The sequence below is a fragment of the Macrotis lagotis genome, chromosome 2 (genome assembly GCF_037893015.1).
Source record: "Macrotis lagotis isolate mMagLag1 chromosome 2, bilby.v1.9.chrom.fasta, whole genome shotgun sequence".
In the NCBI taxonomy this organism is placed as follows: domain Eukaryota; kingdom Metazoa; phylum Chordata; class Mammalia; order Peramelemorphia; family Peramelidae; genus Macrotis; species Macrotis lagotis.
Window position 1 is genome coordinate 202242979 of NC_133659.1, and position 27662 is coordinate 202270640.

At 37.5% G+C, this 27662-nt stretch overlaps 1 long non-coding RNA gene across 1 annotated transcript; it reads left to right on the forward strand.

The window, feature by feature from the left end:
* Nucleotides 1–75: 75 nt before the first annotated feature.
* LOC141514037 (uncharacterized) lies at nt 76–27251 on the forward strand. The gene is made up of 3 exons (XR_012475928.1): nt 76–284; nt 20980–21049; nt 22450–27251. It is a non-coding gene; the product is annotated as an uncharacterized LOC141514037 (long non-coding RNA).
* Nucleotides 27252–27662: the final 411 nt, after the last annotated feature.

Sequence of the window (27662 nt, forward strand, 5' to 3'; positions counted from 1 at the left end):
GCCCGCAGCCTGGCCCCGGGGCCGAGCATCGCGGCCCGGGCCCCGGAGCGCACCGCGCGGTCCGGGCTGCGGCTGCGAGGCGCCGCCCGCTCAGGCCTCGGCCACTTCCACGGAGAAGGGTCGGGGTCAAGGCCCCCCTTTCCTCACTGCCACGTAGGCAGAGCCAAGCCTCGGGGTGGCCGGATCTTCCTTCAGCCTGCGCACCTAGGGGTGCCTCCAGGGACTGAGTCAATTCTCCATCTAACCTGGTTCTGGGATAGATTCCATCCCGCCCCCCAGCACTGGTAAGAGCACAGCCAGAAAGACTTGCGTTCAAATGCTGGCCCTATCACGAGCTAGCTTTTGTCAGGAGCCCCCCCTCAGCCTCAGTTTTTTGAAAAGCAAAATGAAGGAATTTGGACTGGAAGACTTCTACACTCCCATTTCTTTTATTCTAGCTTTGCTTCCCTTCTCCCATCTTCCTTTCTTTTTCTTTTTCCTATTTCTTCCCCCCTTTCTTTCCCTTCTATTTTCTCTTTTCTTCTCTTTCCCCTGTGCTCTAAATTCCAAGTCCTATTGATGCTCCTTGCACTAATTCTGTACTATTCTACCCCATCCACCGTTATCAGCTACATGTTCTGTCCCCACATAATCCTTTCCCCCTTAGTCTGATTTCACTATGACTTGGCTTAAGCAATGGGTGGTACCCAGACTCCTACACAGCAGGCTTCCCTACCCAGTTTCCTCTTTCCTGGACTTGGTTCCACATGTAAACTGATGAAGGATATAAGAGAGAGTAAGGTATTTATAGGAAAAGGGTAAAATTTAAACCTAAACTGAAATTGCACTCCTCTCTGAACCCTCAGTAACTCCCCCTAAAACTAGGATCAGAGGATTAGAGGTATAAAAGATGGGTCAGACAGAGGTCTAGAGACCATCTAGTCTAAAGTCATTTCATAGATGAGGAAACTAAGAACTAGGAAGATTAAGAGCCTCAATCAGAGCCACATAGTCAGCAAGTGTCTGAGGTTGGATTTGAACCCATAGCTGCCTGATTCTAAGCCTAGCACTATGCTCCATTGCCTGAGTACTTGAATAAATAAAATGAATGAATGAAAAATCTCATTTAAGTGCCTTCCTTTTTTTTTTTTTTAGCACTATGTAAGGCACTAAGGACACAAATTCAAAAGACAGTCCTTGTCTTTAAGGTGCTTACATTTCTAAAAAGGGAAACAACACATTTAGGAAAATTATGGCCACTGAAGAGGGTTTTGTTCTGGGGAGCTACAGAATATTGTATGGAACTATAGAACAATCTATCGTGCCTCCCTTATCGTGCCTTGTCATGCCTTAGAATAATGATAGAATCAAATTATTTACTATTCCCAGAGTAAAGAGTATACAGAGGGAAAGAAGGGATATGCTTATGATAGTAGCACAGATGTCAAAAAAGGACAGAGATAGATAGATGTGAAGCATGATCTGGAGCTGGCTAAATATAGAGGGTTAGGTGAGTAGAATGACTGATTTAACTAAGGGTAGGGAGAAAGGGGGAAGGGAGGAGAGTTGGGTATCATGGATTGTGAAGTTCTAGTCCAAGGATCCTGCTACAGGTAAGGAGAGCAAGGCAACAGCAAGGCAGACTGTGAGATGTCATTTCTCAGCAATCACTTGGGTCTCTGTTCTAATTCCAAATCTATGATTCTGTGACACTTTCCTTTTGAGATCAACTACATAATAATATAATATCTACTCTCTCTCTCTCTCTCTCTCTCTCTCTCTCTCTCTCTCTCTCTCTCTCCCCCCCCCTCCCCTTCTAGTGTTATATTCATTCTATTCATCCAGTTGCCCACATCTAATAGGTGGATAACTATAGAACAAGTTACAATGTAAACCATGAAATATTTTAAACCAAAAGGTTTCTGATGCTAGTTCTCCTCTATGGAGGACTTATGGATGAGAATCAGAAAGGACAGCAGTCAAGGATGGGTTGTATTCTGCCCTTCTGGAGGAAGTACATACACAAAATTTACTAGCAAAAGAGATTTCCCCAATGGGAGACAGATCTTTTTTCTTTCATGGTTCTTTTGGGTTCTCATTTTCTCTATCAATCATTTTTCTACCTCCTCTCCTCAGATCAACCAACTTAATTCAACAAAAATGAAATATTGACATGGAAGTTCAATGTCACCAGCATGGAATATAAAGGCAGTCAAATTTTTGATCAGCTACTGAACTACCTCTGTGACCTTGAGCTTATCACATAGTTTCCTTAGCTACATAATATAGGGAGTAGAATGATATCAAAGGTCTCTTTTGCCTCCAAATTCATCAGTCCTTCATAAGAGATTATAAATGCGTGAGAAATAATAATACAAAATTAATCATATATATTGTGTGATATTTGTTTATGTGACATTTGTACAGGTAGTCATTCTGAATCTGTCATGTGTAGTCACACTACTGTCTGAGATTACTGCAAAGTTTATTGAAGGATTGGCTGTCACAAAATTATTATAGACAAGAGAATAAAGATTTGTATCTCTAGGAAAAAATTCTGCATTTGTAGTCAGGGAATCTGAGTTTAAATCCTGACTCTTCTACTCAATATCTATGTCTCTTTGGGCTAATCACTTTTCCTCTTTGGATCATAGTATCCTCATCTATAAAATTAAAGGGCTGAACTAAAGGTAATCTCTGATATCCCTTCCAGCTCTAAATCTATGATCCTATCATCTTTTTTGTATGTCTTGAGGAAATTGGAAGGTAAGGGAACAGAGATACATTGTAAACCGTAAGTGTGCAGTTTAAGGGAATAGTAAATACTAGAGGAAAGAGAAACTAATCCATTGTTGATGGATCTGTGGATTGATCCAACCATTCTGGAAAGCAACTTGGAATGATGCTAAGAAAATGACTAGGGGCAGCCAGGTGGCACAGTGGATAGAACACCAGACTTGGAGTCAGGAGGACCTGAGTTCGAATTCAAATTCATATACTTAATACTTACTTAACTGTGTGACCATGGGCAAGTCACTTAACCCTCTTACCTTGCAAAAATCCCCCCAAAAAGTGACTAGAATGTTCATACCCTTTAACATATAGCTCACACTGCTGGGCATATACTTTCAGAGATCAGAGACCGAAAGAAAGTCACATGTACACTAAAATATCACAGAAATACTTCTTGTGATAGTAAAGAATTGGAAACAAAGTGGGGACTAAACAAATTATGGAATATGAATACAATAGAATATTACCGAGCCATAAGAAATGATGAATATGAAGAATTCAGAAAAACATGAGAAGATATGCACTAATGCACAGAACTAGGAAAAAATATAAACAATGACAACAATAAATGGAAAAAACAGAAACAAAAAAGAAATTAAATGATGTATAAGTAGAAGGACTAAGTTTGGAGAGAGGAAAAAATGCAACTCCTTCCCTTTATAGAATGAAAGGGGTCTTTGGGGGATGGAACATTGCATATATTGGTTGATATAATTTGTTGTTTAGTTTAACTAAACTGTATTTTTTTTTTTTTAGGCAAGGCAAATGGGGTTAAGTGGCTTCCTCAAGGCCTCAAAGCTAGGTAATTATTAAGTGTCTGAGGCAGTATTTGAATTCAAGGTACTCCTGACTCCAGGGCCAGTGCTCTATCCACTTTGACACCTAACCTCCCCGAAACTGTATTTTTTTCTTTTCCCTTTTTATTCTTTATTTCATAGGATGGTTTCTGAGAGGGAAGAGCAGGGAGGAGTGGTTTATCATTTCCTTCTCCAGTTCATTTTACAGATGAGGAAACTGAGGCAAGCAGGATTAGGTGATTTACCCAGTAACTGAGACCAGATGTGAATTCAGAAAGATAAGCCTTCCTGACTCCAGTGCTCCATTCCCTATATCACCTAGCTGAGATTTGGAAATGAAGGCTGATATAAAAACAAAAGAAAGCAGTACAATTTTTTTTAGATCAGTAAAAAAAGAAAAAAAATTTTCTTTCTGTAAATCAATTGGAAAAAATAGAAAGTGGTACTTAGACTCTTTTTATCTTGTTCCTGTATATATACATTGTGCATGAGATTCCCAGGGTACTGGGCAGTAAGGAGGTAGTGGAGACTTGATCAAATGACCAATATGTCCACATCATGGATCAATTTAGATGCATCTATAAAGAACAGCCATGTCCAAATTAAATTATAATCTATATAGAACTTCTTATTACTACCCTAACTTCTTCTGGGGCACATAGTAATGCTGATAAACCCAAAACACCAATTAAGAGTAAAATACATCTAAACAAACATGAGATCTGTGGTTACATTCATTTTAATAAGAGTTTGAAATGGAGACCCTGGCACAGGGTAGCCCTGCTTTTGGATGATTTTAAGTGAATAGGTTCCATGTGCTAACAGGGAATCCCATCATTCCTGAGCAATCCAGTCATATAATATATATACATACCTAGAGAAGCCTGAAGCAAACAAGCTGGGAGTTAATTTTTTAATTATTACCTTGCCTGGCTTGCAAGCTGAGAACAAGACCCCATGAGATCAGAGAATGGTATTCAAAGAGAAATTTCAATGATGTAGGCTCCTTAAGATACCTTTCTCTCCCTCCTTGCTACTATTCTACCACATTCCACATTTGTTGATGTTGTTTTTCTCCCTCCTTAAAAGGATGTTTGAGGACTTCCTTGTTAGGAACTCTAGAAGCCCTTTCCAGATTAAAATGTCACTGTGACCTGACCATTAAGTGCCACAGATGGAACATAAAAGGGAGTGTTGCCTCAGCTAAAGAGTCATAAATCAGATTTAAATATCCTGGAAAGAAAATACTGAATAATGGAGCCTTCATCAGGTGAATTAAAGTTGAACTATGCTATTTGTTCAGATCAGAAGGATTTCTATGATAGACATTCTTAGTAAATCAGCGCTAGGATGGACTGGGAAAATGAACAGAACTGTTCAACCACTCAGTTTCCATGTCCCATCCCCTAACCCCCACTACTGACTGATTCATAGCCTATAAGGGAGAAAAGGTTCCAGAATTCTCAATGGAGTTACTCAATGCTTCATATCCTTTAGAAGGTAAGAATGAGCCTACTCAAAATTTTAAATGATTTACTAAATATGAAATGATCTACTAAAATATGAGAGGCTACTCTTTTTAAGGCAAAACTGCAGTCTGAATGGGATGAGATATGCCAGAATTTCTCATCTAACCAACAGAACAGTTCTTAAACCTAAGCTTCATTCTCCTAGGTAAATAATAGGTTTTTGCAGGCAGTGGTTTAGTTGTTGTTGTTCAGTCCTTTCACACCTATCTGGCTCTTTTTTATCCATTTGGGATTTTCTTGGCAGAGCTATTAGAGTGGTTTTCCATTTCTTTCTCCAACTCATTGTACAGATGGAGAAACTGAGGCAAAGAGGGTTAAATAATTTGCCTAGAGTCACACAGTTAGTGTCTGAGGCCAAATTTGAGGCACATATTCCTGATTTCAAGCCCAGCACTCTATCCACTGCACCACCTGCCTGCCCTTGGTAGGTACTGTATTTCAACAAAGAGGATCAGACTCATAATGCTATTCCAAAGTCACAACATTGCTTCCTAGTAGTACTCAGACAAAATTATAACCTGATGTATAGTCATTGAGTAATACAGATTCTGCTTAACTCTGGAATCACTTGATATGAACAGGCAACTGTACCTATAGTAAATATAGTGGAGCAGAAAATGTAGGAGTGGTAAAGGATTATAATCACATAAAAGACATTCCTCCAATAAGTATAGGCACATTAGAAGGAGTTAGCCCAACCCCTTGAGAATGTCATGAGAGATTTTTACACTCCCATGTATTGAAATTTCTGAAAGGGAATCATCAAAGCAAAGATATAGATTTATTTGGCATATGAGAAAGGTGACATTTTATGTTATTTATGATTTTCATTCCAAGTTTAATGTCAGATATTTGAGTTATAAGGAGATATGTTGATATTTGTCCTTTGTTTTTGAAAAGGATTAATCACAAGGAGATGTCTTGACTTGCAAGGGAATTGGATTTAATTGAGGCAGAGTTGGTGATGGTTCAGGATGGAGTGGATGACCTTGGTATCTTTGATGTCTGGCCAAGTTCTAAGCTCTTCACAATGCCTGCTTTAGCCACCTTCATGATCGTCGGAACAAATTGTTCTCATCCACCCATGCCACTGGGGGAAGCCTTCGCATGCTTGGGGTAGATATCCCCCTACTTCACCAACTGATTTAAGGCCTTTCAATTACCTTTAACCTGGTTTTAGCCTGTCTGCCAAGGCACCAGCAATCAAGTCTGACTATTGTAGGCAATGCCAGTCTGAGTTCATATTGGAATCAGAAAGAAAGAATATGCTTATAAATTACCTAATATCTAACAAAAAGAGGCTTACCCAGCCATAGCTAGTATAGCAAGGCTACAACCTGCTTCAGGAAGAAGTAGTTCCTCTCATCTCCATATATAAATACTTCTGGTCAATAAAGCATACTTAACCTCAAATAGAATCAATGGCATCACAATATTGGGGGAAGAGTAAGTATGTTTGACTGTGGCAGATCAGATCAGTACGAGATAAAAGGCTCTACCTCAGGTCAGACACAAATAGTCCTTATACATTTAAATAAAAATGTCTCTAAATTTGTACATCTCATGTTTCTTTTGAGCTAGAGCACAGTGCCTTCTTTGATGTACACCATGCTGGTCAGTCCTGCACCAGTGTCTCTCATGTCTCACAAGTGATTCAAAAGTTCTTCTTTAAAAAATTATTTATTTTACACTGACCTAAAAAATAAAATAAGCATTTCCTTATTATAGTAGAATTTTTAAAAAGATGATTGCCCATGAAACTGCAAATCTATGAACAACTTGCTAGTCCTTTTAAATATACAAGAAAGTGTCCATGTGATTTTTTTTTACATATACATAAAAATGCAAAATCATTCTATATATACTTTATTTGTCAGTTCTCTCTGGATGCAGATGTTGTCTTCTTTCATAGGTCCTTTGTATTTTTTAATAGATATTTTATTTTATTTTTACAATTACATGTTATAAAAAATTTTCAACATTCAATCACATACATATGCATATTCTTAAGTTACATAGCTTCCTTCCACACTCCCTTCCCACTCCCTTCCCCTCATTGGTGAAAAGTCAGGTGAATATTATACATACACTTTTGTGTTTAACATATTTACAGATTAGTCATTTTCTGTATGAGGAATTAGGATTAAAGGAAAAGAAAGACATTCTGAAGGTTTTGTTTTTGCTTTGTTTTGTTTTTCTTCCTCTGGTGGGGATAGCATTGTCCTTAGCTGGTCTCCTAGGGTTGTCCTAGTTCTCTGAACTGCTGAGAAGAGCTGCATCCGTCAATGTTTGTAGTTAATATGTATAATATTCTCTTTGTTCTGCTCCCTTCACTCAGCATCAGTTACTGTAATTCATTCCATGCTTCTCTAGAGTCCAACCACTTATGATTTCTTATAGAACAATAGTATTCCATAACATTCATATACCTTAACTTGCTCACCATTCCCCAATTGATGGGCATCCCCTCAATTTCCAATTTTTTGCCACAAGAAAGAGCTGTTATGAATATTTTGGAACATGTGAAACTTTTACCATTTTGATGATAGGCATAGGTCCTTTGTATTGAATATTTATAATAATTTATAAAAGATATTGGAGTAGTTTACTATTTCTTTCTCCAGCTCATTTTACAGATTAGGAAACTAAGGTTAAGTGACTTGCCAAAGGTCACACAGCTAGCCAAGTGTCTGAGAGCAAATTCAAACTAGAAAAGATGAGTCTTCCTACCTCCAGGCCCAGTGCTTGATCCACTATACCATCTAGTTCCAAAGGATTGAATCCCAAATCTTAAGAATCTTATTCATGTGGTAGGCAATGTCAAATTTTCACAGTGCATCTTAATTCTCAATGCAAAATCATATCACTGAGCAGGAGCACACTTCAAGGTGATAGCACAGATGAAAATGCTTAAAGGACAGTCACCAGTTCTAAATATGGGTCAGGGTCATCTATAGAAAGGCAGTCAAGACATCAGGACCCTCATGCCTGCAGCTTGTCCTGATGCTGATGCCACTATTCAGGCTTTTCTGGTACCATCACCCTGTATGTAAGGAGTTCACCACCCAGGACATCCCCTTCTCTTGGAGCCCCATGATAAGTAATAAAAAATTTCTGCCTCTTTAGAAACCTCTGCTGATGGACTGCAGGAACTTCTTCTTTTGCGGGAACTAGAAGAAGACTCATATCTTCATTTAGGAACTTGGGATGGTGACCATATCTGCTAAATACACATTTATCATAACTCATACAAAGCCATTTTCATTTACTCTATATCATTAGAAAGCAGGGTCTCCCAACAATAGCATACCTTAATCCTCTATGTCTTTTCTAGGAAGGAGTTAGCTGAATCATCTCAGGGTGAAAAGTAAGTCCACAAAGGAATATGAAACACTTTGAAGGGGGCAGTTCACTTTGAGCCAGGGGAGGAACATAGAAGAGCCTGGAGAAATGTAAACAGAAATACAACCAAAAGCAGTCTGTCCTTATATATCTTCCTGGATGCTGGATCTGAGAAGGGGTTGGACCAGAGAACCCTTTCTTTCCTTATGTGGCATTGATTCATTGTAGACCTGACTTTTGGGAGATGGTACACCCAATCTTGGCTATCAAGGGCGTAATGACAAAGTTGTTATACTTTTTTCATATTTTATTTGATTTTTTCCAATTACATGTAAAGATAGTTTTCAACATTCATTTTTTGTAAGATTTTGTATTCCACATTTTTTTCCCTTCCTTCCCTCTACCCACCATAGGATAGCAAGTAATCTGATATAGGTTATACACATATAGTAGTGTTAATTGTATTTCCTTTTTCATCATGTTGTGAAAAAGAATTAGAACATAAACAAAAAAAAAACAAATGAAAAAAGTGAAAACAATATACTCTGGTCTGCATTCAGAGTCCATGGTTCTTTCTCTGGATGTGGATGGCATATTATTCTATCACAAATCTTTTGGAATTGTCCTTGGTAGATATATTGTTGAGAAGAGCTAAATCTATCATTGAGCAACACACAAAGTTGTTGTACAATGTGTACAATGTTCTCCTGGTTCTCTTCATTTCACCTAGCATTAATTCATATAAGTCTTTCCAGGTTTTTCTGAAATTTGCCTGCTCATGATTTTTTTTAGAATAGTGTTCCATCACATTCATATACCACAACTTGTTCAGTCATTCCCCAATTAATGGGCATCCCCTCAGTTTCCAATTCTTTGCCACCACAAAAAGAACTGCTATGAATGTTCTTATACATGTAGGTCTTTTCCCATTTTAGGGGGATCTCTTTGGGATATAGACCTAGTAGTGGTATTTCTGGATGAAAGGGTAAGCACAGTTTTATAACCTTTTGGTTATAGTTTCAAATTGTTCTTTAGAATGGTTGGATCAATTTATGATTCCACTAACAGTGCATCAGTGTCCCGGTTTTCTCACATTCCCTCCAACATGTATCATTTTCTTTTTCTGTTATATTAGCCAATCTGATAGGTGTGAAGTGGTACCTCAGAGTTGTTTTAATTTATATTTCTCCAATCAATTCTGATTTATTTTCATATAACTATAGCTTTTATTTCTTCCTCAGTAAACTACCTGTTCATATCTTTGATCATTTATCAACTGGGAATGACTTTTATTCTTATAAATTTGACTCAGTTTTCTATATATTTTAGAAAAGAGGCCTTTATCAGAAACACAGGTTGCAAAAATTTTCTATCCTTCTGCTTTCCATCTAGTCTTGGTTGCATTGGTTTTGTTGGTGCAAAACTTTTTTAATTTAATGTAATCAGAATTATACATTTTGCATTTTATAATATTCTCTGTCTCTTATTTGGTCATATATTCCTACCCTTTCCATTCTTTGTTCTCCTAATTGGCTTATGGTATCACTCTTTGTGTCTAAATTATGTACCCGTTTCCACCTTAACTTGATATAAAGTGTGGGATGTCGTGATGGTCTATGCCTAGTTTCTGCTATACTATTTTCCAGTTTTTCCAACAGGTTTTGTTGAATAACTTCTTATCCCAGAAGCTGGATTCTTCCAGTTCATCAGCAATAGTTAATGATAGTCATTTACTACTGTTTCTTTTGTTCCTAATCCATTCAATTGATCCACTGCTCTATTCTTAACCAGCACTCAACAGTTTTGATTCCTGCTTTATAATACAGTTTTAGATTAGTATAGCTAAACCACCTTCCTTTGCATTTTTCCAATAATTTTCTTGATATTCTTGATCTTTTGTTCCTGCAGATGAATTGTGTTACTATTTTTTCTAACTCTATAAAATAAATTTTTGATAGTTTGATATGGCACTGAAAAAGTAATTTAATTTAGTTAGAATTGTCATTTTATTATATTCACTCCACTTAACCATAAGTCCAATTAGATCTGACTTTATTTGTGGGTAAAGTGTTTTAGAATTGTATTCATTTAGTTTCTGGGTTTGTCTTGGCAGGTAGATTCCCAAGTATTTTATGTTGCCTACAGTTACTTTAAATGTAATTTCTTTTTCTATTTTTTTACTGCTGTGCTTTGCTAGTAATAAAAATGCTAATGATTTATGTGAATTTATTTTATATCCTGCAACCAATGCTATCATATTTAGCAGGAAGGCAAATCACCTTCCCTAAAATGGAGGAAAAGGGTCATTTTTTCCCCCTGTTGTGATTAAATGTTGTTCAAATTGGTACAAGGGGCCCTGTCTGGTAGAAATAACTGAGATTTATTGAGGTAGGAGGATCATATGGTTCCCCTTTCAGTACTCCATGATATTACAGTCCCCATCCAGATTAGCAACAGACTCCAGGTTTCACTCTGGTTGTTTTGTTCAGTAGAAGTTATCTGATGTTCTAATATTCAATAGCACACCCAACAAACAACTACATGTGGTGGGAGGCAGCCTCCAGTATCTTCCCCAAAGAAAAGTCTATCTAATTGTTTAGACTGTTCTCTCCAGGCCTCAGACCACTTGGCCATAAATTTGGCTACCATCAGGTAAGAGACCAGATAAAGAGTTTTATTTCTCAAGGCTCTCTTCCAGACAAGCCATGTGGCTTACAACTCAACCCAATGGGAGGACTTGCCAAGACTTTCACTCTTGGGGCATCTCGGATTCCCTGATTAAAAAACCACTAAAGTCCAGTTGTTTGCCTTTCTTGTAGCAGACATAGTAATGTCACCTCCCTCACAGTGTTAGGGTAAGGATCATACGAGCTAATATTTGTAAAAAGTACTTAGTATTACATCAGAAATATAGTAGGTACTATATAAATAATTATTTTCTTCCTTCCTTTCCCCTGTAGGCAGTGAATAAGAGTGTAGGACCATACCTAAGGAAGATCTGAATTCAAATCAGACTTCGGACATTTATTATCTGTCTGATCCTTGAGAAGTCATTTAACTTTTTGTTTGCCTCAATCCACTAGAGAAGGAAATGGCAGACCACTCCGGTGGTTTATAATACAGTATCTTTGCTAGTAAAACTCCCTTAGACAGTAAGGGTCACAGGGTCACAAAGAGTCAGACACAGCTGAACAGCAATAACCCTTCCTCTACTATCTGAAATTCCCTCAGAGTTTAGAGAACCCAGTCCTACCCTGATCTCTGCTTACTCCATTCCAAACCTTTTGAAAGAACTCCAGGAGTGATGGGGCAAATACAATTATTCAAATGTATTTTGAGCTACCAAATAGTGCAATCTCTACCAAAAAACTGGGCATGAGCCTTGAGTCAAATAGCAAAGAATTAGGACTGAATAGCAAAGTAAATAACAGTAGATTAAGTAATAGATTCATTTTCAAGCCTTCCCTCACCCTATATACAAAGAAACAGCATTTAATCCAGTAGACAATGGAGTTTTCTCTCATACTCCTATGTGAGCAAATATTGTGACTGTGGTAATTTTCATGTTGCTATCTCTAGGAAAAGTTTTTTGCAAACCTCAAACCACTAAACATTAGTGGCTACTGTTTGTTACTGTTCCCTTTCCTACTTCTTCTCCTGTTCCCACCAGCATCACTACCACCACCCTTGACATGGTGCCTGGTCATTGCTCAACCATGTCACCTCCTTCATCTCACTTCAGCTTACCTTCTGTACTCTGTTTCTAAGCCATTGTCTATTAAAGATTTTCAGTCTTCCTATATAGAGGGCACTTTTCTGTGCTTCTGAAGTTCCAAGTTGGCATGTCCTATAAGGAGCTTTTGCTGCTATAACTTCTTGGGAGGTTAGATACCTTTATTGTGAGACTCCCTAGGTCAAGAAGCTTTGGTATCATACATACAAAAATCCCTGGGCAACACTAAATATCTTTTTAGATGGATGAAAAGTCCTCCAGTCCTTACTCCTGATTGTGTTTGGCTTTGCATGTCCCTGAAAGTTAAAATCTGAGGCATGCTAATGGCCTTGAGTTTCCATCTGCCCCAAGGGAGCACTCAGCCATATAGGATGGGGAGAGGAAGAGGATAGAAAGAGCAGATTTTTGCTTTCCATTCCTGCCAATATAACATACATTGGATACCTACCTACTTTGTAATTCTATTACATGTGTAGCAAAATATTATCATTTGTGTTGCCTTTTCCTCCTGATAGACAGTAAGCTCCTTGAGGGCAAGAACTATACCTTAATAATCTTTGCATCTCTCACAGCCTCCAACATAGTGTTTTCATACCAGTCTTTCATAATAAATGATTGCTTCCCATTATCATTCTTATTCTTCCCATAATTAATCAAATCAGTACAGGTAAACAAAAATATCAATCAAGATATGATTATGATAAAGTAGGAGACTAGCATCAATTGTAAACTAATATAAATGGAAATGCTTTGTGTGATAGTTTTGAAACTTTTTCTTACTACTGAAGAGCAGCTAGATGCCTGTTTGCCTCAGTTTCCTTATCTGTAAAAACAAACTGGACAGGGAAATGGCAAATCACTTCAGGATTTCTACCAAGAAAATACCAAATGGGGTCAAGAAGAAGTCGACACAACTGAAAACGACTAAAGGGCCTTGTCTTGGATCTTGAGGGCAGGAATGACATCTTATTTACCTTAAATTTTTTCCATTCTCTATTACAGTTCATTATATAGAGTAGATGCTTATTAAAGGTGTGTTGAATGAATGACCACTACAAAACAAAAGAAAAGTTATATTTTTAAATAACATTCACTAAAGGCAGAGTATTTTATTTCTAATGGAATGGAGGCTTCCCTCTTCCTGACAACACAAATTCTATGCCAACTGGGACATCAGTGCATTGTTGGTGGAGTTGTGAGCTGATCCACCCATTCTGGAGAACAATTTGGAACTATGGCCAAAGGGCTATAAAATTGTGCATGCCATTTGATCCAGCAATATCACTACTAGGTCTGTATTCCAGAGAGATTACAAAAAAAAAAAAAAAGGAGAAAGGACTCACATGAACAAGACTATTGAAAATAGTTCTTTTTGTGGTGGCAAAGAATTGGAAATTGAGAAGACGCCCATCAATTGGGGAATGGTTAAATAAATTGTGGTATGTGAATATAATGGAATATTATTGCTCTATAAGAAACAATAGGCAGATAGTTTAGAGAAAAACCTGGGAAAACTTACATGAGCTGATTCTGAGTGAAGTGAGCAGAACCAGGAGAACATTGTATACCTTAATAGTAAAACTGTGTGATGATTTACTATGCTGGACTTAGCTCTTCTCAACAATACAGCAAAGACAACTCTAAAAGACCAGCAATGGAAAATGAAAATGCTATCCTCATCCAGAGGAATCTGAATGCAGATCAACACATACTGTTTTCACCTTTTAAAATATTTTTTCCTTGAGGCTTTTTTCTTTTGGGTCTGATTCTTTTTTTGCAGTATGACTAATATATGATTGTACATGTATAACCTATATCAGATTATTTGCTATCCTAGGGTTGGGGGAGGGAAGGGTGGGAGGGAGAAAACTTTGCAAAAATGAATGATGGGGGGGCAGCTAGGTGGCACTGGGGTGGCTAGGTGGCACAGTGGATAAAGCACTGGTCCTGGAGTCAGGAGTACCTGGGTTCAAATCTGGTCTCAGACACTTAGTAATTACCTAGCTGTGTGTCCTTGGGCAAGCCACTTAACCCCGTTTGCCTTGCAAAAACCTAAAAAAAAAAGAAATGAATGATGGGGGGGGGTAGCTAGGTGGCGCAGTGGATAGAGCAGCCACCCTGGAGTCAGGAGTACCTGAGTTCAAATTCAGTCTCAGATACTTAATTACCCAGCTGTGTGGCCTTGGGCAAGCCACTTAACCCCATTGCTTTGCAAACAAACAAACAAACAAAACTTCCTAAAAAAGAATGATGAAAATTATCTTTACTTATAATTGGAAAAATAAAAATAAATTAGTTAATTCTATGTTTGTTCAGCAAACTTGTATAGTTTGGAGAGAGGAAAGATTCTAATAAAGTTCTTCACTGCATGGACCTCATTTTATCTTAGCAAATCTCACCCTCTAGTGGGAGCTATCATGCCACTTGATTTGAAAAACAAAATAAAACAAAAAGACAACCTCTGAATTTGTAGCTAACCTTAAAAATCTAAGAGGTTAAAAGGACTTTGAGATCGTGAAGATTAATCTGTAATTTGTTTCTAGGGACACATTTTCAATGAAGCATAGTTAGAGATTGCTGTTCTCTAAAGAGGAAGACTTCAAAGACCATTAAAGCCAAATTAGAAAGGGAAGTGATGAATAAGAACTTCAGAAGAGGCAGTAAGAAATGCATAGGGACATAGCTGCATCACAATAAAATAGATTCCACTTTTTTCAGTAATGTTACCATTGATCTTTCTGGAAGTGCTTCATTGACAACCAGGGCAGGGTCAGTATGTAGATTTCAAAGAAACAGGAGCTTGTCTGATTCTTCTCACAGATCTCTGTGTAATTATAAAGACCAATCTTGTCCTGAAGAAGAAATGAAAAAATGTATCTCTTTCCTTCCAGTGGAGAAATTGGAAACAAAGAATGTGATGTACACTGCTAACTGTGGTCATTGAGTCAGTTGGGTTTTTCTTTTTTATAATGGGAAAAGGAAGAGAAAGAGGAATGGTATGTTGTTTTCCTTTGTGCTCTAAGAAGACCAAAATGACATTGCTATATCGGAGTCAAGGTATAGTGTGTCTAGATGTGGCTGATCAGACCAATATGAGCTTGGAAGGCTCTACCACAGGCTGGGTACAAATAATTCATATGAACATTTGGAGTAGAGATGGTCCCAAATTTGTTCGTCTCATATTTTTTTTTTTTTTTTAGCTACTGCAATTCTGCTTTGCTCATAGAGCACAGCCCCTTTTTTGATATGGACACACATCCTGTGTCATTGTCTCCCATGTCTCACAATCAGTTCCAAAGTTCTTCAGAGAGATCTTTAGTGTCCCTGTATTGCTGCTTCTTGGAGGATTTACTTGTCCCAGGAGAGTTCTCTGTAAAATAGCCTTTTAGACAAATGTACTAAATTTGCATTCAAATAATGTGGTTAGTCCTTTGGAGTTGTGCTCTCTGAAGGAGAGTCTCAATGCTTGGCAGTTGAGTTGGAGAAAGAACCTCAGTGTCCAGTACTTCATCTTGCCAGGTGATCTTCAGAATCTTCCCAAGACAATTCAAATGGAAGCAATTCAGTTTCCTGGCAATTGTAGGCCATGCAGCTTTCATAGGCATATAACAGTAAGGTCAGCACAACAATTCTGTAGACCTTCAGTAAAGAATGATCTACACCTTTTCCTCCCACACTTTCCTTCAGAATCTTCCAAACACTGAGTCAGCTCTGACAATGGGTAGGTCAACTTCATCACACTGCCAAGGTAAGTGATCTTATCCATAGCATTAAAAATTTCTCCATTTGCTATAACAGATGATTCTACACATGGATAGAATGGTGTTGGCAGGTGTAGAACCTCTGTCTACTTGGTGTTAATTATTAGGCTAAAATTGGCACAAGCAGCAGAGAATTCATCCCTGCTTTGTTGTATCTAAGCCTCAGAGACTTCGAGTGCACAATCAGCTGCAAACAGAAAATCGTGTATTACCCCTCTCTCCTTTCCATTTTTACAATGGGAAAAAGAAAGAAATAAGTATTTATAAAAAATGCTTATTATGTGCCAGACATATTCTACAAATATCATCTGCTTTGAACCTTACTGTAATTCCAAGAGACAGATGTCATTTTTTATAATTGGGGGGAAAGGAGGCAAATGGCAAATAGAGGGTAAATGACTTGTCCAGGGTCATACAGCTAAGTGTCTGGGTCCACATTTTAACTTAGTATTTCCTGACTCTAGTCCTTATTCTCTTTCTAATATATCAGTAGTTCCTATAAAGGGAGGCTTACTAGGGATGTAGGAGGCTAAAGAGAGAGAGAGTTAAATCTGGAAATTACTGTTACATAAAAACAAAAGACATCAATATAACTTCGTACATTTTTTAAAAAGCACAATTCTTTTCCTTCTAGTGTTTAAGGGAAATAAAACTGTAAAAACATTTAAGCCATTTTTATTTATACATGAACTGACATTTCTGTTCTAAAATGACTGGATTTGAAAATTCAATAGAATTCAATTATAAATATACTCTATTGTTCCCCTTTTATTTTTATAGTAGATTTTTCTCATTTTTCATTTTTCTCAAAGTCTACACTCTCTAAATAAGTAGGTGTTCATCTTGTTCTCTGAAGTAGCACTAAAATGAGGTTCTACCATAAGCTAACTTGATTTTGTACTGAACAAAAGCCCATTAATTTTTTTAGCCCATTTTATCCAAGTAAAATGTATGCCTATTTCATTTCATCTTGCAGTATACAAAACCCCTGGGGGAAAAAACTGTGAATAAAAGTAGAAAAGCAGATATAACAAATCTTTCATGTCTACAACTCCTTAAATGTTATAATTTAAAGGGAGCATTTGAGGAAAAGATTCAAACAAGTGTAAATTAAATAATATAATCCTAAAAGACATATGGAAACAATAGACAATAACACCAAAGAAAATGTCAGCAATAAAATAATGTATCTCAACTTTTGGGATTCAGCCAAAGCAGTCTATGGAGGGAAATTTATATCTCTAAATGTTTTGATCAACAAAACAGGGGAAGGTTTCCTGCTTAATATGGATGCCTGAATGGAGTAGTTCCCACATACCCACTCCAACAAAAACCTGAAATTCATAACAAACTGAATAATGATCAAGAAGTTAAAAGAAAAACTTTAGTTCCCCAAGCTCTTACATTGGAGAGAAGCATCAGAGGTATTCAGCTCATGCATGAGCCTACAATAAGTAGACCCCCAAAATTATTGCAAAACCAAAGGGAGGAAAACATTGGAAAAGGAATTGTAAGCAAAATAAATTTCCTGATGCTAAAGAAGAGATTGAAGGGAGAGGTAAAAAAAAAAAGAATATACCTCTAAGGAGATACCTTTCAGTTGAATGACTGAGCAATTTGAATATATGGAATATTATTGCTCTCTAAGAAATGACAAAAAATACAATTTCAAGGGATTTTGGGTAGCATTTTGGGTAGCACAATGAAGTAAACAGAATAGAATGAGGAAAGAGGAGGACAGAAAAGAAAGGTCTAAGGGTCTAAGGACTTCATTACTTCATTTGCTCTCATCACAATCTTGTCAGGAGGAATCTATTATTATTCCTATTTTATTTTTGAGGAAATGGAGGCAGAGATTGTGGCATGTCTAGGGTCTTTTGCTAGTAAGTAACTCTGAGTCTGGATTTGAATTTGGATATTCCAGATTCCAAGTCCAGTGCACTATACATTCTTTAATATACTCTAATGTACAATATTGCTGTTTTTTTCCCCAAAAAAAGCTTTTAATTTTTTTCAGTTATATACACAGATGATTTTTAGCATTCATCCTTTTGCAAACTTTTGAGTTCCACATTTTTCAACCACTCTCCCTAAGGCAACGAACAATATGATAGAGGTTAGAATGTACAATATTGTTAGAAACAATAACAAAAACCCAACTTTGAAAGACTTAAGAATTCTAGTCAATTCAGTCTCCAAAGGAACTATAACAAAACATGTTACCTGCCATCTGACAGAGATATGATTAACTCAAGGTAGAGAGATAGACATTTTGGGACAGGATCAATGTAAACATTTATTTTGATTGACTATGCTTATTCAGATATTTATCTTTATCTTTGATTTTCTAATGGAGTAAAGCAGTAAAGAGGGGTTAGCAATCTTGATAAAAACAAGAGGACCATTTAAAAAAAAATTTAATGCCTAAATGAGAACAGAAGGAATTTCAGAAGGAAGCAGAGATAAAAAGTATAGTTTTTGATGGTTTTGTATGAAGTTTTCTATCTGGATGTATAAAAAATTCCATAGAGATATTTTTATATATAATGCATATACAAACACACACATACATAAACTAGCAAGATGATGTGTATATTCTTTTTTTTTTTTGCAAGGCAATGGGGTTAAGTGGCTTGCCTAAGGCCACAGGGCTAGGTAATTATTAAGTGTCTGTGGCCATATTTGAACTCAGGTACTCCTGACTCCAAGGCCAGTACTCTATCGACTGCGCCACCTAGCCACCCCTGATGTGTATATTCTTTACAGACAATTCTTTTGTGTTCTGCTGTATAATATAAATGTTTGTGGTTTGCTTGGGGATTTTTTGAGGATAAAATGTATTCAGAATAAAAAACAGTATGAAAATAAATAATAAAAAGAGAAAAAAGATGAGTGATTTGAGTATATAACAAAAACAAAAAAAGAAAAATAGCATGGGTAAACCACTTGGCTTTGTTCCCATTCATTATTTCTGCTCCTCTTTCTCCTCAAGGTCAAGCAAAGGATAGTTTTAGCTTGGTTTATCTCATGTTCTCTACCTTTTTAGTCTTTATTTAGTCTCTTTATTTGAAAAATTTCTAAGTATAGATGTCCTGGGAATTGGTTCAATCAATAAAATATTATCTTCAAATAAAATCATCTGGAGTACCTCACCATCTTAATGGTTCTTAATGTAGGATCACTTGACCAGGGAGTCCATGTATAGACCAAGGAGTCTAAAAATTTTTTAAAATATATTTGACAACTAAATGTTAGTATAATTGATTTCTTTGTAATCTTACATATTCATTTTATGAATTTTAAAATATTGTTCTGAAAAAGGATACTTAGGATTCACCAGTTTGTCAATGGGGGGGGCAGCTAGGTGGCGTAGTGGATAAAGCACCTGCCTTGGAGTCAGGAGTACCTGGGTTCAAATCTGGTCTCAGACACTTAATAATTACCTAGCTGTGTGGCCTTGGGCAAGCCACTTAACCCCATTAGCCTTGCAAAAACCTAAAAACAAAACAAAACAAACAGTTTGTCAATGGGGTCCAAAAGAGAGAAGGATAAGAGAAGGAATTATCCTGTGTGATAGTTAACAAATAAGCCAGTTTGAATAGACCAAAGAATCCAATGGAATTTTACACACACATATTTATAATACATAATATATATATATATGCACATATATATTTATAAATATACACATGTATATTATAGTCAGTAATTTGTAATTACAATGTTAAGGTCTTTAAAAGACAAAGGAATTCATATTTGATCCCAGAGGTAACAGAGAATTTCTGAGTTTTACTGAGTAGGGGAGTAGCATTTTAGGCCTGTGCCTTAGAATTATCACACTGCTGTGATCACTGGCATATGGATTAGTGGAGGCAGGTAGACATAAGCTCTGAGATGATCTAGTTAAGAAGTGATGAGGGGCTGAGATAATGTGATGGGGGGTAATGATAAGGGAAGAAGTAGAGATAAGGGGATGGATATGAGAAATGTGCCTGAAGAATCCATTCTTGGCAACTAATTAGAGATTTGGAGAGTTGGAAAGTAAAGAATTCAGAATTACTCTAAGTCTGGAAATCCAGGTGATTGAAGGGAAAAAAAAACAACACAGGCTGATTGGTTCGTTGGTTCTTGTCCTTCGTTATAGAAGAAGAACAAAATAACATCACTATGTTTGAGACAAATTGCAATGTATCCTACTGTGGCTCATCAGACCAACATGAGCTTTACCACAGACAAGCACAAATAGTCCGTGTGAACACCTGGGATGGGCACTCTAACCTTACAAATATCACGAGCTGCTTCAATTCTGCCTTTTTCATAGAGTGCAGTCCCCTCACTGATGAGGGCATGCATGCTGGGTGGTCCTGGGACTGTGTCTCCCGTGTTGTACAATCAACTCCAAAGTTCTTCAGGATGTCTTGGTACTGTTTCTTCTGATTCCCTTGTGAGAGCTTGCCCTTTGTGAGTTCTCCATTAATGTGTAAAATGACAAATGTCTGTCTGGCATTCTAACAGTGTGTCCAGCCCATCATCATTGCACTCTCTGTAGTAATATTGGAATGCTAGGCAGTTTACCTAGAGAAACAATCTCAGTGTCTGGTATCTTCTCCTGCCTTGTGATCTTCAGAATCTTCCTAAGACAATTTTAATGGCAGTGGTTCAGTTTCCTGACATTACACTTGGTAGACTGGCATATAATATTGAGGTCAGCACAATGGTTCTGTAGACCTTCAGTCTAATATCTCTTCTCTCCCATACTTTCTTTTGGAGTCTCCCAAATACTGAGCTAGCATTGGAAATGTGTGTGTCAACCTCTTTGTCAATGTATTCTTAACAGATCATCATCAACCAATGCAGAAGTCATTGACCATTTACCTCAAGTTGAAGTCAATCATTCCCTAGCTGAAGTTCCAACTGAAGAAGAGGTTTTGCATGCCATTAGGGTCCCTTCAAGTGGCAAAGTACCTGGTGCTGATTCTAGTCCAGCTGAGATCTACAAGCTGGGAGGTCTGTTGCTCATCTAAAAACTTACTGAAATTTTCCAGGTTATATGGCATGAAGAGGTTGTTATCCCACAAGAATTCAAGGATGCCTCCATCATCCATCTCTATAAAGGTAAAGTAGATTGTCCTGTGACAATCACAGGAGTATTTCTCTTTTAGTCATTGTTGGTAAAATTTTTGCCAGAGTCCTTCTCAATAGACTGATCCTTCAACTAGAAGATGGTCATCTCCCTGAGAGCCAGTGTGGCTTCAGAAAGGGTCAAGGAACAGTTAATATGGTGTTTGTTGCCTGACAACTCCAGGAAAAATGTCAGGAATAGAACAGAGGTCTGTATACAACATTTATAGATTTGGTCCAGGCCTTTGATACCATCAGTTATGAAGGCTTATGGAAAATTATGTCAAAATGTGGTTTCCCAGAGAAGTTCATCATTATTGTACATCAGTTTCATGATGGCATGCATGCTTGGGTTCTGGATAGTGGACAATGTTCTCAAGATTTCACAATAGCAATGGAGTAAAACAAGGATGTGACCTTGCTCTCATACTTTTTAGCATGATGTTTTCAGTCATTTTATCAAACACCTTCACTGAGGATGAACATGGCCTCAAGGTCAGTTGATGGCAAATTCTTTAACTTGGAAAGGCTACAAGCCAAGACCAAAGTGGAGGGGGTGTTGGTGCATGATCTGTTTGCAGATGATTGTGTATTCTGAAGCTGAGATGCAACAAAGTGTGGAGTGATTCTCTACCACTTGTGCTAATTTTGGGCTAACAATTAATACCAAGAAAATACAGGTGCTCCATCAGCCAGCACCACACAAACCATATGTGTAAGCATCAATTATAGCAAATGGAGAAATTAATACAAGTAGGGAAGTTAGGAAGAGCTTTGGAAAGGAAATGAGTTCTGTTTTTGACATGCAGAGTTTGAGATGCTTGACATCCAGTTAGAAATATTTAATAACCAGGTGGAGTTCAGAAGAGAAAATAGGGTTGGTTATAAAGATATAGGAAACAGCTGCATGGAAATGAAAATTGGAAACTGATGAGATCACCAAATGGGAGAATGTAGACAGAGAAGATAGCCCAGGACAGAACTTTGAGGTGCACACCTACAGGTAATGGATGTAATATGGATACAGATGTGGCAAAGAAGCCTGAGGAGCAGTCATGAAAAATGGAAAGTCATGAAAAATCTAGAGAAGAAAGACTGTGTTGGGGAGGAGAAGGCAGTTGACAGGATGAAAGGCTGTAGAGGCAAAGAAGGATGAAAACTGAGTAAAGGTCAAAAAGATAGTGCCTCTGGGCCTCTCTGAAACCCATAAAGCTTACTTACTGGCATCCTTCTTCTTGACCAACATGTTAACCTTACCATTTTCTATAAACTTCCAAATTTCTTGCAAAGCAGTTGGTATATGGGCAAATGCTTGTGCTTCTGGGTTGAGAATGAGTTGTGGGGGGTGGGTGGATGGAGGTGATTACTTTCTCTTTCTGTTCCCCCATTTCCAGGTACCATTCTTTCCCAACTCCTACTCCAGGAATGACTCTCTTCAGTCACCTCCAGACCATGGGAAAGAAGTGTCCAGGGTGACCACCACAGCAATACTAGCCCCTAGATCACTTATTGCTTTCCCTTCCTATATAGACTGCTTTTTTCCCCATGTGCAGAAATCAATTCATGTTTTTCTTTTCTGCTCTGAGAAGTTAAAAAATATGAGTTACATTGAGTAAGGTTCCAAAGTTCTTTAGTATTGTTCAGTCATTTCCAACTCTTCATGACCCTTTTGGGGACATTTGTGGCAAAGACACTGGAGTGGTCTGCCATTTCCTCCTCCAGTTCATCTTATAGATGGCTTCTAGGCAAACAGGGTTAAGTGACTTGGCCAGGGTCACAGAGACAGTAAGTGTCTAAGGCCAGATTTGTTAGGTCTGGCACTCTAACCACTGTGCTACCTAGCTGCCCAAAAGTTCTACCACTTGTAAAATTCTCTGTCTTTCTTTCTCTGTCTCTTTCTTTTCCCCTTCCACTTCCCCCTGTACTCAACTAGTAAAGTCCTCTCTCTCTCTCTGCTACCCTTGCACATTAACACACAGATCAGAAACAAAATAGCTAACTATTTTATTATAAAGAGAAACTGATTTAGAAAAAGGAAAGAAAAAATTCTTCAGAAACAAAGATGGGGACTAGAAGCTCCTCTCTCTTAAGGAGAGGAAGCAAGAAAACAGTGAAACAAAAGCTGGGAAGTGAAGGGCCCCTACCTCCTCTTCCCAGTAGATGGCAAGGTTTTGACTGCCCTGTTATCTGTCACATGTGTACCACCTGGCCACAATCTTTGTCTTCTGTTCCCTTGCTCTCCTGTCAGGTTACTAAAGAGGTCTATTTGGTGTCTCTATCTTCACTTCCTCTAGTTCCAATGGATCATTTATTAAGTGTTTACTGTACCAATTTTATCTCATTTGATCCTCACAACTACCCTGAGAGGTAGGTTCTATTATGATTCTCATTTTACAGCTGTAGAAAAGAAGACAGAGGCTAAGTGACTTGCCCAGGGTCACAAAGCTAGGAAGTATCAGGGACTGGATTTGAGCTACTGAGTGGCTCTGGTTCTTCCTAGATCCACAGCATGCCTACAGGTTGCCCATGCTTGTTTCAGCACCATGCCCTCAGGTCTTGCTAGTTTTTAAAATTATTTTATCTTTTCCAATTACATGCAAAGACAGTTTTCAGCATCCATCTTTTTTGTAAGCATTTGAGCTCCACATTTTTCTCTTTCTCTCACCCCTTCCCCATGACAGGGGATCTGATATAGGTTATACATGCACAGTCACGCTTAACATATTTCCATATTAGTTATGGTGTGAAAGAACAATCAGACCCAAAGAGAGGTCTTGTTCCCTTTTGAGGTTTCTTCTCCCCTTCCTGAAAGGGTAAGGTCTAGGTTAATGGTCTGGGGGTCCTAAGGAGTCTCCAGGGGCAGTAGGGGGCTACTGGAAGTTTCTTTTCACTTGTGTTATCTCCAGTGGTTTGTGACATTCCTTTGTAAGGTCAGAAATTTTATAATCTCTTACAAAGTCAGTCTTGGTCTAGCTGACATCTGTCATTATACTTTATAGTCCAAAGATAAATATTAGCTTTTAGCAGAATAAGGGCAATTAATCCTGTATCCAAAGGACATGTTCAACTTAAGGGTTGTTTATATACATAAACAATATGTTTAATAGAGATAGCATAGTGTAAAGTAGAGCAGGCAGTAGATGGTGCAGTTGATAGAGCACAGAGTTTGAAATCATGAAGGCTCATGTTCCTGAGTTCAAATTTGACTTACTAGCTGTGTGATCCCAGACACACTTTGCTTCAGTTTCTTCATCCATAAAATGAACTGGAGAAAAAAAAATGGCAAACTCCTTGGGTATTTTTGCCAAGAAAACCCCAAAAGGGGACACAAAGAGTTAAAAATGACTGATGTTTACTAGTTGTATGACCTTGGCAATTCATTTAACCCAGTTTTCTTTAATTCTCTATCTGGAAAATGTCCTGTATAAGCAAATGGCAAACCACTCTGGAATCTTTGCCCCCAAAAAATCCATAAATCAAAATAACTGAATAACAACAACAAAATACAAAGCATTGTTTGATACAAGGCTTCAGATACCAGTCTTAAATTACATTCAGAGCATATCACCTGCATATATCACAGAAATTCATGCATATCCATAGAATAAGCAAATATATTTAACAGCAGCACAGAAGAACATCAATGAACCTATAGAATAGCAAGACATACATAAATGCCAGCACACTCATACAATTATATATTGTTAACTATATTGTTACTAGAACAAAAGCAAATGGCCATGAATAAGAAAAGAATAAAGTAAAAGCAATCTCACAACATGAAATAATAAATATGGACATGAATGAACGCAAGCAATTCCATGCAAGATCCACATTATATGGTAAACATTAACATTCTCCTCTGGCTACATGTCATCATTTTTTCAGTTTCTTCTATATAATATCTTAAATTGGTCTGGTTTGCTCTACAAACTAGACAGTACTTTATAAACATTACTTGTTACAAATTTTATTATTATTTTTATTATTAAGCTCAGCACAGATGAGAGTGAGAAAGGTGTAAAAGTAAAAGGTTGAAATCAGAGACAGGGCTTTTGCCACTGGAAAGTCTGAAGGGAGAACAAACAGTTGTGTGTGATGATGAGGCAGCCAGTCCTTGACTAGATTGGTGTGGGCTTGAAGTGGAATGGGAGAATGAGAACTTACATATAGCTCCTTAAGATCCATAGCAAAGTAATAATAACAATAAAATGTAACAATAAAAAAAACAATAAAAGTAATAACAAGAATAACAGTAGCTAGTATTTATATAATAAGGTTTGCAAGCATTTTATGAATATTTTCTCTTTTGATCATCAGAACCCTGAGAAGTGGGTGCCATTATGATGTTCATTTAACAGAAGACAAAACTGAGGAAGATAGAAATGTCAATTGTTCTACTAGTATCTGATTTTGAACAGAGATCTCAATGATTTCAGATTCAGCGCTCTCTCCACTCCACCATCTAGCTAGCTCTAATTACTTTTCTCACAACAATCCTGTGAGATGGGGTGGGTATCACCCCCATTTTATGGATGTCCAAAATGAAGGAAGGAGCCCTTAATTATTTTCTGATGGTTCTTCAATAGCAATAACAATTATGTAGCACATTTCTCAGTCAATAAAAACAATTTTATCAAGTCTTTACTATGTACTATGAAGAAGATGATAAAATTAACTATTCTTTTCTATCATATTTACAAGGATACAGGTCAGAGAACCCACAGCTGGTAAATGCCAGATTTGGATTAAAAGTACTTTCAAAGGGATTGTGAAATTTAAAAGGCAGATTGATGACTCAGTATAGAAAAAGTGCTGGGTCTGGAATTAGGAAGACCTGAGTTCAAATTCAATCTCAGATATTTATTAGCTGTGTGATCCTGGGCAAGTCACCTAACTTCTTAGCCTTAGTTTACCCTTCTGTAAAATGGGACAAAGAATTGTACCTGCTTCACAGGATTGTTTTAAGGATCAAATAAGATAACTTATAGGAAGCACTTTCCAAACTTTAAAGCTCTATAGAAATGCTATGATTGTTACTACAAGACAAAGGCATTGAACAAAGTGCTCAATCTGAAAACAGAAAGATCTGAATCCAAATCCATTCTGTTATTTGCTAGTTGTATGACACTATGGCAAATCACTTAATTCCTCACAGCCTCAGTTTCCTTATATGTAAATGGGAATAATAGTAACACCTACCTCCCAAACTTGCTCTGAGGATAAAATGAGAGAATATTTGTAAAGAAATTTGTAAATCTTCAAATGTGCTATATAAATGATGTCAGAAAATAAAAGAGAAAGACATCAAGGATTGTGATGGGTGAATGCAAAGATGGAGTGTACACTCTAACTAATGGGGCACAGTCTTTGCAAAGACACAGGGTAAGGACTACTGGGTCTATACCCTGAAGATGATGAAAAAGGATAAAAACATCACTTGTACAAAAATATTCATAGCAGCCCTGTTTGTGGTGGCAAAAAAAAAATTGGAAATTAAGTGAATGTCCTTCAATTGGGGAATGGCTTAGCAAACTGTGGTATATGTATGTCATGGAACACTATTGTTCTATTAAGAAACCAGGAGCCGGGGGCAGCTAGGTGGCATAGTGGATAGAGCACCAGCCCTGGAGTCAGGAGTACCTGGGTTCAAATCCGACCTCAGATACTTAATAATTACCTAACTGTGTGGCCTTGGGCAAGTCACTTAACCCCATTGCCTTGAAAAAAAAATAAAAAAAAAAGAAACCAGGAGGGATGGGAATTCAGGGAAGCCTGGAGGGATTTGCATGAACTGATGCTGAGTGAGATGAGCAGAACCAGAAAAACACTGTACACCCTAACAGCAACATGGGGGTGATGATCAACCTTGATGGACTCGCTCATTCCAAGAGTGCAACAATCAGGGGCAATTTGGGATTGTCTTCGATGGAGAATACCATCTGTATCCAGAGAAAGAACTGTGGAGTTTGAACAAAGACCAAGGACTATTATCTTTAATTTAGGAAAAGAAACTTGATATCTTGTTGTCTGATCTTGCTATCTCTTATACTTTATGTTTCTTCCTTAAGGATATGATTTCTCTCTCATCACACTCAATTTGAATCAATGTATACCATGGAAACAATGTAAAGACTTGACAAACTGCCTTCTGTGGGAGTGGGGGGAGGGAAGGAAGATTAGGGAAAAAATTGTAAAACTCAAAATAAATTAAATCTTAAAAAAAAATTTTTAAAAGACAAATTTTTTTTTAATTTAAAAAAAATTAAAAAAATTAAAGAAACAAAAAAAAGACACAGAGTAAGGAACTAGCCAGAGGTGTACTGGGGCAGGTCACAACCTGCTGGTTGTTAAATTATCGGTGCGACCTTGGAAATCAGGGCTTGATTAGTCGTTTTGTTGATTGTCTGACTGTTAATAATGAATTGATACATAAATATGCCGCGCGCATACATTCCCCCCCCCCCCCCCCCCAAGGCTGTCGTTAAATATTTATTAGCACATCCAAGGGAATGGAGTGGGAATTTAGAGCGCGTGAAGGAAGGTGAAGTACGACTTAATATCCTTCAGAGGGAGCCAAATCTTGTAGAAAGCAGGAGCCCCTCTA